The sequence below is a fragment of the Stegostoma tigrinum genome, chromosome 29, assembly GCF_030684315.1.
Source record: "Stegostoma tigrinum isolate sSteTig4 chromosome 29, sSteTig4.hap1, whole genome shotgun sequence".
NCBI classification, from domain to species: Eukaryota; Metazoa; Chordata; class Chondrichthyes; order Orectolobiformes; family Stegostomatidae; genus Stegostoma; species Stegostoma tigrinum.
The window spans coordinates 487,501-502,514 of NC_081382.1; the positions used below are offsets into that span (position 1 = coordinate 487,501).

Sequence of the window (15,014 nt, forward strand, 5' to 3'; positions counted from 1 at the left end):
TATCAATGTGAACTTCACAAGCTTCAAAATCTCCCCTCCCCCCACTGCATCCCAAAACCAGCCCAGCTTGTCCCCACTCTGCTAAGCTGTTCTTCCTCTCACCTATCCCCTCCTCCCATCTCAGCCCGCACCTCCATTTCCTACCTACTAGCTTCATCCCGCCTCCTTGACCTGTCTGTTCTCCCTGGACTGACCACTCCCCTCCCTACCTATACTCTCCTCTCCACCTATCTTCTTTTCTCTCCATCTTCGGTCCGCCTCCCCCTCTCTCCCTATTTATTTCAGAACCGTCTCCCCATCCCCCTCTCTGATGAAGGGTCCAGGCCTGAAACGTCAGATTTTGTGCTCCTGAGATGCTGCTGGGCCTGCTGTGTTCATCCAGCTTCACACTTAGTTCTCTTGGATTCTCCAGCATCTGCAGTTCCCATTATCTCTGGATAAAGGAGAAGATAGGTGGAGAGGAGACAGACAGGTTAAAGAGGCGTGGGGATGGAGCCCGTAAAGATGAGTGCATGTGGGGAGTTAGGGAGGGGATTGGTCAGTCCAGGGAGGATGAACAGGCCAAGGGGGTGGGATGAGGCTGGGAGGTAGGAGCTGGGGGGGTGCTTGAGGTGGGAGGAAGGACAGGTTAGGGAGGTGGGGATGAGCTGGGCTGGTTATGGGATGTGGTGGGGGACGGGAAATTTTGAAGCTCGTGAAGAAAACACTGATACCATTCGGCTGCAGGGTTCCCAAGCAAAATAAGTGGTACTGTTCCTGCAACCTTTGAGTGGCATCGTTGTGGTACTGCAGGAGGCCCCAGGATGGACACTCCATCTGAGGAGAGTAGGGGTCGTTAAAATGGTTAGTGACTGGGAGGTGCTGTTGTTTCATGTGAACTTCGCATTCGCTTGGTTTCCCTGATGTAGAGGAGGCCCACATAGATAGTGGGAACTGCCGATGCTGGGGAATCTGAGATAACAAGGTGTAGAGCTGGATGAATCAAGGGCTATGGGGACAGTGCAGGGACATGGAGTTGAAATGCCCATCAGCCATGATTTAAATGGCGTAGTGGACTTAGTGGACTGAATGGCCTTACTTCCACTCCTATGTCTATAGGTCTTATGAACACAACAAGCCAAGCAGTATCATCCAGCTCTACACCTGTTATCTCAGATTCTTCAGCGTCCATTTTCTGACAAAAGATCGAGACCAAAACCTCAGCTTTCCTACTCCTCTGATGCTGCTCGGCCTGCTGTGCTCATTCAGCTCTACACCTTGTTATCACCGAGACTACACATGTTAGGTGTCTTTGCTACATCATGGTTTCTAAGTGTCATAACCTATATGACTCTGTGTATCAGCTCTGAACTTAGATGAATGGCTTCAACATACAAATAATTTAACATGAATAAATTTACATTTGGACTCTGGTGAAATATAAAGAAACCTAGACTTGTTTGAAAATTAAATCGACTTAATTAATTCAGCCATATAATTGGCAAAAGAATATAAGAAATTAATCCTACTCACAATCTTGGAGATGTGTTTGTTTGGAATTAGGGTGTTGAAGGTGGAGATGTGGTCAATAAGTAGGAGCTTGACGTAGACGCCCTTGTTATCTGGATGTTCCAGAGATCTGTGAAGACAAGGAGAGGGCATCTACCATGGATCTGCTGCATCAGTAGTTGAAATGCAGTGGATCAAGGTCATGTGGGAGGCTGGATTGATGGGACGCATCACCAACCTCTCAAAGCACTTCATAGTGATAAATATGGATGGAAGAGCCACTGGGCAGTAATCATTAAGGCTTATGGAAAAAATTGCTGATATTCAGTGCAAGGATCTTAAAGCATTAGTATGAACATCAGAAAATTGGACAAGCCTCGAGCACATGAGCACAGGTAGCTGAGGGGATGGATAGCAGGAATTACAGAAATCAAAGAGGGCAAGACAGAGAGAGAGAGACAGATGAGAGTGAGCAAATGATTAGTCTGGTAGGCAGTGGAAAATACATGATTTTACATGGAACACGCAGATATCTTTGAAAAACAGGATATTGAGTTTTCAAAGTTTTGGGAATTCATGTTACAGTTGATTTCGAGTGAATCAAATTACTGTTCAGTTTGGTTATGGCTTTTGATGAATGGATGGTCCCTTTGAGATTGAAATTGGAGAAAGATTTCTGGGTTTTTTCACGTTCTTGTCTTTCTGTTATGCCCCTCGGAAAAAAGCATTGAAAGTGCTGTTAATTTTTTGCATGGCGAGCTGCTGAATATTAACCAGTCTCACACCATTGCCATCACCTTGCCCTTGTAAAGGCAGATATGGATAAAGTTCTCAAAGCTGATAGAAGATTGAAAGCACTCACATCCTGTGACAATGGTAAGTTTCCTTCCTTTAAAAAAAATGCTTGCAGCTTAATGAGCATAATAAAGAGCACAGTGGCTCTGGTTAACACTGCTGCCTCATGGCACCAGCAACTTGGGTTCAATTCCATCATTTGGTGACTATCTTGTGGAGTTTGCACATTCTCCATGTGCCTGCAAGGGTTTTCTCCAGGTGCTCCAGTTTCCTCCCACAGTCAAAAGATGTGCAAGGTCGCTGGATTGGATGCTAAATTTCCCAAGGTGTTCAGTGATGTGTATGTTAGGTGAGTTAGAGGTGGATGGGTCTGGATGGGATGCTGTGAGGGGCAGTGTGGACGTGTTGGGCTGGCGGACCTGTTTCCACACTGTAAGGATTCTTTGATTCAAGATTCTATGATTTTACTGAGTGCAAAGGTACAATATTAGCTCGTCATATTTGTCTCACCTCTTTATACATTGACAAGAAAGCTTTAATTTCAATTTGTATTTATTTTCAACGTGTCTGCTGTCTATAACAAGGCTGACTATATCTCCTTCTCTATTGTGCAACTCCTGTCCCCTAACACTGAGAGGTGACACTTGCTTTTCATTTCGTCCAATCAATAAAACAACAGCCTCCATATTACATCCAGTGGCTTCTCTTCACGCTCACACACTGTTCTTTTTTCCCCTCCAGGTATTAACCACTCATCATTTCTTATTCCTCATCTCATCTCTCTCACGCACTCTCTCTCTCTCTGTCGTTATCTCTCCTCTCCATGTTCTCCCCCAACACTTCACTCACAGGCACAAACAGAAGTTCACAGTCACACTGTGTTGCACATGCATATCCTGTCCCTCATGCACAAACATACTATCCATACACACACAGACACAGAATCAGGAACACAGTCTCTCACGAACACACTCTGTCACATTCTCACTCATTCATACACCATACTGTCACACAGTCGTGCACGGTCTTGCACACATTCTGTGGCACACTTGCTTGCACTGTCGCATGATCTTTTGCCAATGCTCTTACTCTCAAGCACACACACACTACCACAAATCTCTCCCTCACACACTTACACTTTCAAATTCGCTTGCTGTCAAGCTCACCCACTCTCACTGGCACTCTCACTCCCTCATGCATGCTGTAACACTCCCTCTTGTGCTGACTCCCTTTCACATTGTCTCGAGCACAGTCACTGGCACACACATTCTGTCATGCACACACTCACACTTTCATGCACTGTCTTTGCACTCTTGAACAACATCATATGCTCACCTCTCGCACACAGTCAATTTGATTTGAGTCATCATTGTCACATGTGCCTAGGTACAGTGAAAAGTTTTCTTATGCATGCAGTCGAGACAGATTATACTATACATGGTGAAATGGAACATAGTGACAGCTACAAAAATGCACAGAGAGTGAGATCAAAATCAGATTTAAACTTTTCAGTGTCCTATTCAGATGTCCAATAACAGCGGCGAAGAAGCAGTTCTTGAATCTGTTCACACATGAATACAAACGTTTTTTACATCTTCCCTTCAGAAAAAGGTAGAAGAGAGTGTAATTTCCGGGTGAGAAGGGCCTTTGATTATGTCAGTTGCTTTCCTGAGGCAGTGGGAAGTATAGGTGGAATCAATGAATGGAAGGCTGGTTTGCATGATGGACTGTGCTGTGTTCATGACTCTGTAGTTTCTGTGGTCTTAGGAAGAGCTGTTGCCAAACCATGCTGTGATATGCATCCAGATAGGATGCTTTCTCTGGTACATCAATGAAAGTTGTCCTTGTTGACACACCGAATCGCCTTAAAGACATGGGTGTGCTTTTTTGCCCATTGCGACAATTTGGGTGGACCAGGACAGGTCGTTGATGATCGACACTCCCAACTATCTTGACCTCAGCAACATCTCTCACACCGTCTCATGCAGGCTGTCACACACACATTCACACACTCACATTCTGTTGCCCATTCTGTCTGTCTGTCTCTCTCTGTCTGTGTGTCTCTCTCTGTCTCTGTCTCTCTCTCTCTCTCTGGCTCTCTCTGTCTCTGTCTCTCGCTCTCGCGCGCTCTGTCGCTCGCTCTCTCGTTCGCTCTCTCGCTCGCTCTCCCTGTCTCCCTCGCTCTCCCTGTCTCCCTCTCCCTGTCTCCCTCTCCCTCTCCCCCTCTCCCTCTGTCTGTCTCTCTCTCTCACCAACTCATTGCTCAGTGTTCCATGGTATCTGAATTGTTGCACTAATTAACTTAGACTGAGCATGGATTTTCTCCCAAATTAGTTGTGACAAAGCAGAACCAATTCTGCCTGGAAGAAGAAAGGCAGGAGCCATAATAATGATGGATTGTTTAGCCAGAGGAACCATGCTGCGATATGCATCCAGATAGGATGCTTTCCATGGTACATCAATGAAAGTTGTCCTTGTGGACACACGGAATTGCTTTAGCCTCCTGGGAAATAGAGACAATGGTGTGCTTTTTTGCCCATTGCGACGATCTGGGTGGACCAGATTTTTCACAGTCATAGATGTGACTCCATTATGGCGTATTAACCAGGTCAACAGTGTCAGTAAGGGTATCCTGAAGGAGGAGGACCATAAGAGACAGCTCGATGTACACATTGGTAAGATGAGTGATGAGGTCTTGCGTCAAGCGTTCCGAGAGCGAGGCAGTGGATTAAGTAGCAGGACCTCTAAAGTTGTAATCTGTGGATTATTCCTGGTGCCACATGCTGACAAGGCAAGAAAAAGGGGAAGAAAACAGATGAGTGCTTGGCTCAAGTGTTTGTGTTCGGGGAAGGATTTAAACTCCTGGATCTGAAGGACAATTTGTGGGGATGGTATATCCTCTACAGGTGGGCTGGTCTGCAGCTGAACCAGAAAGGAACCAAAATCCTTGCACAAGCGTTTGCTAATGTTGTGAGGAATTTAAGCTACAGGCCTCCAACCAGTGGGCAATTGAAGAGCAGGAAATTCACTGAGGGGTGAGAAGCTATTAAAATAAAAATTATATTAGGGTGTTTCAACTGCACAACATTAGTTGAGATAACATAAAAGTTTGACTTGGGAAATAATTCTTTTAATACATTTGGGAAATTATTTTACATGAACATGTAGACGAGCTTGTAAGGGACAGTGACCTATTTCTGGGACACAAAGCCAGTGTTCAAGGTGACAGTGGCAAAGTGCTTTAGTGATCGTGACCATGACAACAGACTTTTCAACATGGGAGAGGAGAACGTCAATCTGTTTTTAAAAAAAACAAAATGTCTTTGAATTGGGGTAAGGCATATTTTTTTGAACAAGGCAGGATCTGGGTAAAATATTTTAGGAAGTTACTTGAGGGCGAATCTGCAGCAGAATAATCGGATACGTCCAGAAAAGGAATTGGGAGAGGAAAGGCCAGTGATATTCCATTTTGGGTGAAATTTATAATCGACAGGCCTGGAGAACCCTGGATGTTGAGGAATGTTCAGGACATGTTTATGACAAGTGCAAAGGGAGCAAATGAATGGATGACGAGTGACGTATAAAAAATGAAATGTGAAGAAATGGTGGTGGTCAAGATTGGCGAGAATATCAAGATATTCTACGGGTATATCAAGCAGGAGAATAACCAGGGAAAGAGTAGGTCCAATTAGAAACCGGGGTGTATGAGGGGTGAGGGAGCAATCTGTGTTCGGAACTGAAGGGCATTGATACAGTAGACAAGTACCTCCCATCTGTCCTCCCTTCAAGGAGGAGCATTCATGTCGAGAAAGCAGGAAGATGCAGTGTGAAATTGACGTGGTAGTGAAATGTTTGGCTGGTTTAAAAGCGAACAAATCCCCACGCCCAGATGAGTTGTTTCCAAGACTGCTGTGGGAGAAGAGCAAGAAAATCTCTTCAGAGATAGTAGGAACTGCATTTGCTGGAGAATCAGGAAACAAGGTGTGGAGCTGGATGAACACAGCAGGCCCAAGCAGCATCAGTGGAACAGGAAGGCTGTGTTTCGAATCTGTGCCCTTGTTCAGAAATGGGGCAAGGGAAGAGAATTCTGAAATAAATATGGAGACGGGGGAGGTGGATTGAAGATGGATAGAGGAGAAGATAGGTGGAGAGGAGACAAAGAGTTCAAAGAGGCAGGGATGGAACCAGTAAAGATGAGTGCAGGTGGGGAGTTAGAACATAGAACAATACAGTGCAGAACAGGCCTTTCAGCCCTCGAATGTGCACCGACCTGTGAACTAATCTAACCCCATCCCCCGACACTATTCCCATCATTATCCATATGCTTATCCAAGGACTGTTTAAATGCCCCTAATGTGGCTGAGTTAAGTACATTGGCAGGCAGGGTGTTCCACGCCCTTACCACTCTCTGAGGAAAGAACCTGCCTCTGACATCTGTCTTAAATCTATCACCCCTCAATGTGTATCTGTGCCCCCTCAGACAAGCTGACGTCATCATCCTCAGAAAAAGACTCTCACTGTCCACCCTATCTCATCCACTGATCATCTTTTATGTCTCTATTAAATACCCTCACAAACACCTTCTCTCCAACGAGAACAGACCCAAGTCCCTCAGCCTTTCTTCTTAAGACCTTTGCTCCAGACCAGGCAACATCCTGGTAAATCTCCTCTGCACCTTTTGCAACGTTTCCACATTTGTCCTGTAATGGAGTGACCATAAGTGCACGCAATATTCCAAATGAGGCTGCACTAGCGTTTTGTACAGTTGCACCATGATATCACAGTGCCGGAACTCAATCCCTCTACCAATAAAACCTAAAACACCGTCAGCCGCCTTAACAGCACTATCAACCTGGGTGGCAACTTTCATGGATCTATGTCCATGGACACCAGGATCCCTCTGCACATCCACACAACCAAGAATCTTTCCATTGGCCCAGTAATCTGCCTTCGTATTATTCCTCCCAAAGTGAATCACCTCACATTTATCCACATTGAACTCCATTTGCCACCTTTCAGCCCAATTCTGCAATTTATCCAAGTATCCCTGTAACCTGCAACATTCTTCCACAATGTCTACCACTCCACCGACTTTAGTGTCATCTACAAACTTACTAACTCATCCACCAATGCCTGCGTCCAAGTCATTTATAAAAATGACAAACAGCAGTGGTCCCAAAACAGATCCTTGAGACACACCTTGAGACACTAGTAACCGGACTCCAGGCTGAATATTTTCCATCAACCACCACTCATTGCCTTCTTAGCGAAAGCCAGTTTCTAATCCAAACTGCTAAACCTCCCTCAATCACATGCCTCCATGTTTTCTCCAATAACCTACCATGTGGATCCTTATCAAAGGCTTTACTGAAGCCCATGTACACCAGGTCAACTGCCCGACCCTCATCCACACGCTTGGTGACCTTCTCAAAAAACTCAATGAGGTTTGTGAGATACGGCCTACCCTTGCCGAATGCATGTTGACTATCTCAAATCAAATTGTTTCTTGCTAGATGATTATAAATCCTATCTCTTATTATCCTTTCCAAAACTTGTCCTACAACAGACGTAAGGCTCACTGGTTTATAATTACCTGGGTCATCTCTACTGCCCTTCTTGAACAACGGCACAACATTTGCAACCCTCCAGTCCTCTGGTACTAAACCTGTAGATAATGAGGACTCAAAGATCAAGGCCAAAGGCTCCGCCACCTCCTCCCTCGCTTACCAGAGAATCCTTGGAAAAACCCCATCGGGCCCAGGTGATTTATCTACCTTCACACCTTGTAGAATTCAAAACACCTCCTCCTTGTAGCCTCAATCCTTTCAATTCTAGGAGCCCATAACTCAGTCTTCTCCTCTGCAATATTCTCCTTTTCCTGAGTGAAAACAGATGAGAAATATTCCTTGAGCACCTCTCTGAACTCCATAGGGTCCACACACAACTTCCCACTTCTGTCTTTGACTCTCCCTATTCCTGCCCTAGTCATCCTCTTACTCCTTACATACCTAGAGAACACTTCAGGGTTCTGCTTTATTCTACCTGCTCCTTAGCGAGGAGATAGGTCTGTCCAGGGAGGAAGAACAGGTCAAGGGGGCAGGAAGATGTTAGGAGGTAGGAGATGGGGTGGGGCTTGATGTTGGAGGAGGGGACAGGAGGGAGAAAAGACAGGTTAGGGAGGCGGGGAGGAGCTGCACTGGTTTTGGGATGCAGTGGGGGTGAGGGGAGATTTTCAAGCTTCTGAAGTCCACATTGATACCATTGGGCTGCAGGGTTCCCAAGCAGAATATGAGGTGCTGTTCCAGCAAACTTCAGGTGGCATCGTTGTGGCACTGCAGGAGGCCCAGGATGGACATATCATCTGAGGAGTGGGAGGCGGAGTTGTTCATGTGAACCGAGCACAGGTGATCTGCAAAGCGTTCCCCAAGCCTCCGCTTGGTTTCCGCGATGCAGAGGAGGCCACAATGGGAACAGCGGATGCAGCATACCACATTAGCAAATGTGCAGGTGAACATCTGCTTGATGTGGAAATTTGTCTTGGGGCTGAGATGGGGGCGAGGGGGGAGGTATAGGATCAGGTGAAGCACATCCTGAGGGTGCAGGGAAAAGTGCTGGGTGTGGTGGGGCTGGAGGGGAGTGTGGAGCGGACAAGGGAGTCCCAGAGAGAGTGCTCCCTCTGAAAAGTAGATAAACGTTGGGAGGGAAAAATGTCTTTAGTGGTGGGGTCGGATTGCAGATGGTGAAAGTGTTGAAGGATGATGCGTTGTATCCGGAGGTTGGTGGGGTGGTACGTGAGGACGAGGGGGACTTTGTTTTGGTTGTTATTGCGGGGTGGGGTGAGAGGGATTTGTTGCAGGAAATGCTGGAGACACGGTCGAGGGCATTCTCAACCACTGAGCAGGGGAAGTTGCGGTCCTTGAAAAATGAGGACATCTGAGACATACGGGAATACAATACCTCATGCTGGGAGCAGATGCACAGGCAAAGGAATGGGGAATAAGGGATGGAATTTTGCAGGAATCTGGTGGGAGGAGGTGTATTCTAGGTAACTGTGCGAGTCGGTGGGCTTGAACTGGATATTGGTTTCTCGGTGGCTGTGAGATGTAAATAGAGAAGTCTAGGAAGGAGAGAGAGGTATCAGAGATGGTTCAGGTGAACTTAAGGTTCGGGAGGAAGGTATTGGTGAAGTGGATGAACTGTTCAAGCCTTTTGTGGGAGCATGAGGTGGCGCCGATACAGTCATCACTGTAATGGAGGAAGAGGTGGGGTTTAAGGCCAATGTAGATACAGAAGCGGGATCGTTCCATGTAACCTACAAAGAGGCAGGCATAGCTTGGGCCCATGCAGGTACCCTGGCCACCCCCTTTGTCTGTGGGTAGTGGGAGGAATTGAAAGAGAAGTTTTTGAGGGTTGTTCAAGGACCGCAACTTCCCCCTCCTCAGTAGTCGAAAACGCCCTCGACCGTGTCACTCGCATTTGCCACAACTCATCCCTCACACTCGCTCCCTGTAATAACAACCAAAACAGTGTCCTCCTCGCCCTCATGTACCACCCAACCAATCTCCGGATTCAATGCATCATCCTCCGACACTTCGCAATCCGACCCCACCAACCTTAGGTGACTCCCTCATCCGCTTCACACTCCCCTCCAGCACCACCTACACCCAGCCCTTTTCCCTGCATATCCATAAATATTGTCATTATAATTTTTAAAATTCACTTGTCCCAATACCTCACCCCTCACTCCCATCCCAGGCCCCAGGAAGAATTTCCACATCAAACAGATGTTTACCTGCACATCTGCATATATGGTATACTGTATCCACTGTTCCCATTGTGGCCCCCTCTACATCGGGGAAACCAAGTGGCGGTTTGGGGACCACTTTGCAAATCACCTATGCTCAGTTTGCACTAAAGAAATGCACCTCCCAGTCTCGAACTGTTTCGACTCTCTCTCCCAATCCTCAAATAATATGTCCATCCTGGGACTCCTGCAGTGCCACAACAATGCCACCTGAAGGTTACAGGAGCAGCACCTCATATTGCGCTTGGGAACCTTGCAGCTCCGTGGTATCAATGTGGACTTCACAAGCTTCAAAATCTCCCCTCCCCCTCCCGCATCCCAAAACCAGTCCACCTATCGCAGCCTGCCACCTCAAGCCCCACCCCTATCTCCTACCGACTAACTTCTTCCGGCCCCCTTGACCTGTTCGTCCTACCTGGACTGACCTGTCTCCTCCCTAATTCCCCAGCTGCACTCATCTGTACTGGCTCCATCACTTCCTCTTTGACCTGTCTGTCTCCTCTCCATCTATCTTCTCCTTTTATCCAACTTCTATCCCCCTCCCGCGCTCTCCCGATTTATTTCAGAACCCCCTTCCCCTGCCCCATTTCTGAAGAAGCGTCCAGATTCGAAACAATAGTCTTCCTGTTCCTCTGATGCTGCTTGGCCTGCTGTTTTCATCCAGCTCTACACCTTGTAATCTCAGAATGAAAATCTCAGCGGCCCTGACCAGTTTTTCAATTCCTCTCGCAAGGGAAGTACCAGAGGGTTGGAGAAAAGAATGTGGTTTCTATTATCAAGATAAATGCAACACTATTCAATTCCAGTGGAGGTTTGAGATGCAATGTTGATGTTTGTTCTATGTAGTAGCCTGTCCTTAACTTGTCCTGTGGTGAGATGTAATTTGAAGGGGATGCTCTGCTTTTTTTTCCTCATTTTGGAACGGTATGTGTTTCTTTACCTTATCAGCCTATGTTATCGAGTCATTGTCATACAGCATGGAAACAGACACTTAGGTCCAACATACTGTAGACGACACTAAGATCGGTGGAGTTGTGGATAGTGACGAAGGATGCTGTAGGTTACAGAGACACATAGATAAGCTGCAGAGCTGGGCTGAGAGGTGGCAAATGGAGTTTAATGCAGAGAAGTGTGAGGTGATGCACTTTGGTAGGAGTAACCGGAAGGCAAAGTACTTGGCTAATGGTCAGATTCTTAGTAGTGTAGATGAGCAGAGAGAGCTCGGTGTCCATGTACACAGGTCCTTGAAAGTTGCCACCCAGGTTGACAGGGCTGTTAAGAAGGCATACAGTGTTTTAGCTTTTATTAATAGAGGGATCGAGTTCCGGAACCAAGAGGTTATGGTGAAGCTGTACAAAACTCTGGTGCGGCCGCACTTGGAGTATTGTATATAGTTCTGTTCACCGCATTAAATGAAGGATGTGGAAGGGTGGATAGGGAGAGCCTTTTTCCTAGGATGGTGATGGCGAGCACAAGGGGACATAGCTTTAAATTGAGGGGTGGAAGATATAGGACAGATGTCAGAGGTAGTTTCTTTACTCAGAGAATAGTAAGGGAATGGAACGCTTTGCCTGCAACGGTAGTAGATTCGCCAACTTTAGGTACATGTAAGTCGTCATTGGATAAGCATATGGACGTACATGGAATAGTGTAGGTTAGATGGGCTTGAGATCGGTATGACAGGTCAGCACAACATCGAGTGCCCAAGGGCCTGGACTGTGCTGTCATGTTCTATGTTCTATGTTCTACTGGCCCCAACTGCCTGTTCCTGGCCCATATCCCCTCAGCCCTGTCCTATTTATAAACCTTGATCAGGTCACCTTCCCTCCCCCTTTGCTCCAGTGAAAAAAGTTCCAGCCCACCCAACCTTCCTTTATCACTGAAACCTTCCGTATTCAGCAACGACGTGGTAAATTTCTTCTGTACCTGCTCTCGTTTAATAATATCTTTCCTATAATAGGGCAACTATAACTTTGTACTGTAGAAACCTTCGAGACTAGAAAAACATAAAAGCATACAAACCAGGAAATGAAGGGATCAAATTGTAGTTCAGGAAGTGGAAAAATGGAAGTGGCTTGAGTGCAGCATGTTCTGGACTAACGTGCACTGTAGTTCTAAAATGGCATTGCAAAGTTGCACATGAAATAGTGACTTGAATCTTCATGTACTCTCTCTTTCTAATTGATGTTGGAAACACCTTAATATTTCGAATGAAGAATCCTGGGGTTAGCTGCTGTTGTCTAGCCAATAGCCAGCCTTGAAACTGTTTCAAAGAGCAAAAGAACAAAAAAAATTACAGCACTGGAACAGGCCCTTTGGCCCTCCAGGCTTGCGCCGTTCCAGGTCCTTTATCTAATCCTGTCGCCTATTTTCCAAGGATCTGTATCCCTTTGCTCCCTGCCCATTCATGTTTCTGTCCAGATACATCTTAAATGGCACTATCGTGCCCGCCTCTACCGCCTGCGTTGGCAATGTGTTTCAGGCACTCACGACTGTCTGCATAAAGAACTTTCCACGCATATGCCTTAAACGTTTCCCCTCTCGCATTGAAATTGTAACGTCTAGTAATTGAGTACCCCCACTCTGGGATAGAAAGCTTCTTGCTATCCACCCTGTCTATACCTGTCATGATTTTGTAGACCTCAATCAGATCCCCCCCTCACCCTCCATCCTTCTAATGTAAATAATCCTAATCTACTCAACCTCTCTTCATAACTAGTGCCCTCCATACCAGGTAACATCCTGGTGAACCTCCTCTGCACCCCCTCCAAAGCATTCACATCCTATTGGTAATGTGGTGACCAGAATTGTACGCAGTATTCCAAATGTGAACCAAAGAAGTATAAAACTGTAACATGTCCTGCCAACTCTTGTACTTGATGTCACGTCCGATGAAGGAAAGCATGCAGTATGCCTTCTGGACCGCTCGCTCGATCTGAGTTGCCACCATCAGGGTGCAATGGACCTGAACACCCACATCTCTCTGTGCATCAATTTTCCCCAGGGCGTTTCCATTTACCATATAGTTCGCTCTTGAATTGCATCTTCCCAAATGCATCACCTCGCATTTGCCCGGATTGAACTCCATCCGCTATTTTTCCCCCTAACTCTCCAATCTGTCTCTATTCTGCATTCTCCATCAGTCCCCTTCGCTATCTGCTCCTATCTGTTTTGCATCGGTTTTGCAAGTGAATTGTTTCAAATTAGTTGCTGTTCTTTATAAATCACAATCATGAATGCACATCAAAGCAGTGGGGAGAGGGGGAGAATGGATGTGGAACATCATGAAGTCTGAAATTTGTTATACTCCATAAGTATTGTCATTATAATTTTTAAAATTCATGAACATGTTATTGATGTTGCTTTCTTGGATTGCGTTTGTTATCCATCGAGAATTGCTGTTGAGAAGGTGGTGGAGAATTGGCCTGTTGAATAGCTGCAATGGACGGGGTATGAATATATTAATTGAACTACTGAGGACAGGAGATTAATTGCTTTTACTCAGTGGAAATGAACTAACAGTCATACAGTTCCACATCAGGATTCTGCTCATTTTGACAAGGAACATGCAGATTCCGGAGCTGATCTTTATTTATTTCTGGGTGGTAGGGATCACACAATTATCAGGTACTATGGAAGGAGTTTGATGAGTTGGTGCACTGACTCGTAACTCCCCATCTCAAACAGCAGTCAATTCTAGATCCATTGTCATTGTAAATTTTCAGTTCAACCGAAAGAAAAAACGACTTAAGTATTGAGGGATTTGGACCAAAGGCAATATGGAGATAGGCCACAATTAAGTTATAATCTCATTGGATGGTAGAAAGTGTTTGAAGGGTTGAATGGCCTACTTGTTTTCCTATATCCTTCCGTAAGAAGGTGGATCAATCAATGGGATGTTTTGACTGTATTGCTGTCGTTTATCGATAGTGTTGTTGGAGTCGCACTCATTCAGCTGAGTGAAGAGTATTTTATTGACACCCGGACTTGTAGTTTATAGGTAGTGGGCAGATTTTGAGAAGTCCAAAGTGAGTTACTTGCGATAGAATCTATTGTCTCTGATCTATGGTTCCAGTCACATTGATGAACATAGATCCTGGAATAATTCAGCAGAGGAACAGGCCCTTTGGGGCGTCACGGTGGCTCAGTGGTTAGCATTGCAGCCTCACAGCACCAGGGACCCGGGTTCAATTCCAATGTCGGACAACTGTCTGTGTGGAGTTTGCACGTTCTCCCTGTGTCTGCGTGGGTTTCCTCCGGTTTCCTCCCACAGTCCAAAGATGTGCAGGCTAGGTGGATTGGCCATGCTAAATTGCTCAGTGTTCAGGGATGTGTGGGTTATAGGGGGATGGGTCTGGGTGGGGTGCTTCAAGGGGCAGTGTGGACTTGTTGGGACGAAGGGCCTGTTTCCACGCTGTAGGTAATCTAACCTAAAACAATGACACGGAAACAGAGATTTACCAGAATGTTACTTGGGATGGAATGTATTAGCTATAAGGAGGGTTTGGTGTAAACGTTGTATAATAATAGATGTAATGAGATCAACCATGATCTCACCAAATGGTGGAGGGAATTCAGTGGACAAATGAGTTTTTTTTTGTGAGTCTTACTGTTTGACAACGCATTCGTAAAGGTGTTTTGTTCTCTCTCTTGGATGAGATGTAAAAATGAAATGTGTACACTTCCTTTTCATCTGGAAATAAATAATTGTTCTGAACGATTTCCATTGACTAACAGCAATGTGACAAGCATCACGATGTAAAGAGATTTTTAGCTTCTGTTTAATTGTAAAGTTATTCTTTGGAATTAATTAGGCATATATTATTTGCATCTCAGGAAGTATATTCATCACTGCATCTCAAAAAGTGCTCTGTTGTATGACAACAGCTTTTTAAAAAAGACGCTTCAATGGTTGTGATTTTCATTT

General features: G+C 45.7%; 1 protein-coding gene across 1 annotated transcript in view; it reads left to right on the forward strand.

The window, feature by feature from the left end:
• LOC125448494 (alpha-2-macroglobulin-like) overlaps positions 1–15,014 on the forward strand; it is a 170,493-nt gene that overhangs the window by 110,614 nt on the left and 44,865 nt on the right. The gene's annotated exons all lie outside the window — the stretch shown is intronic.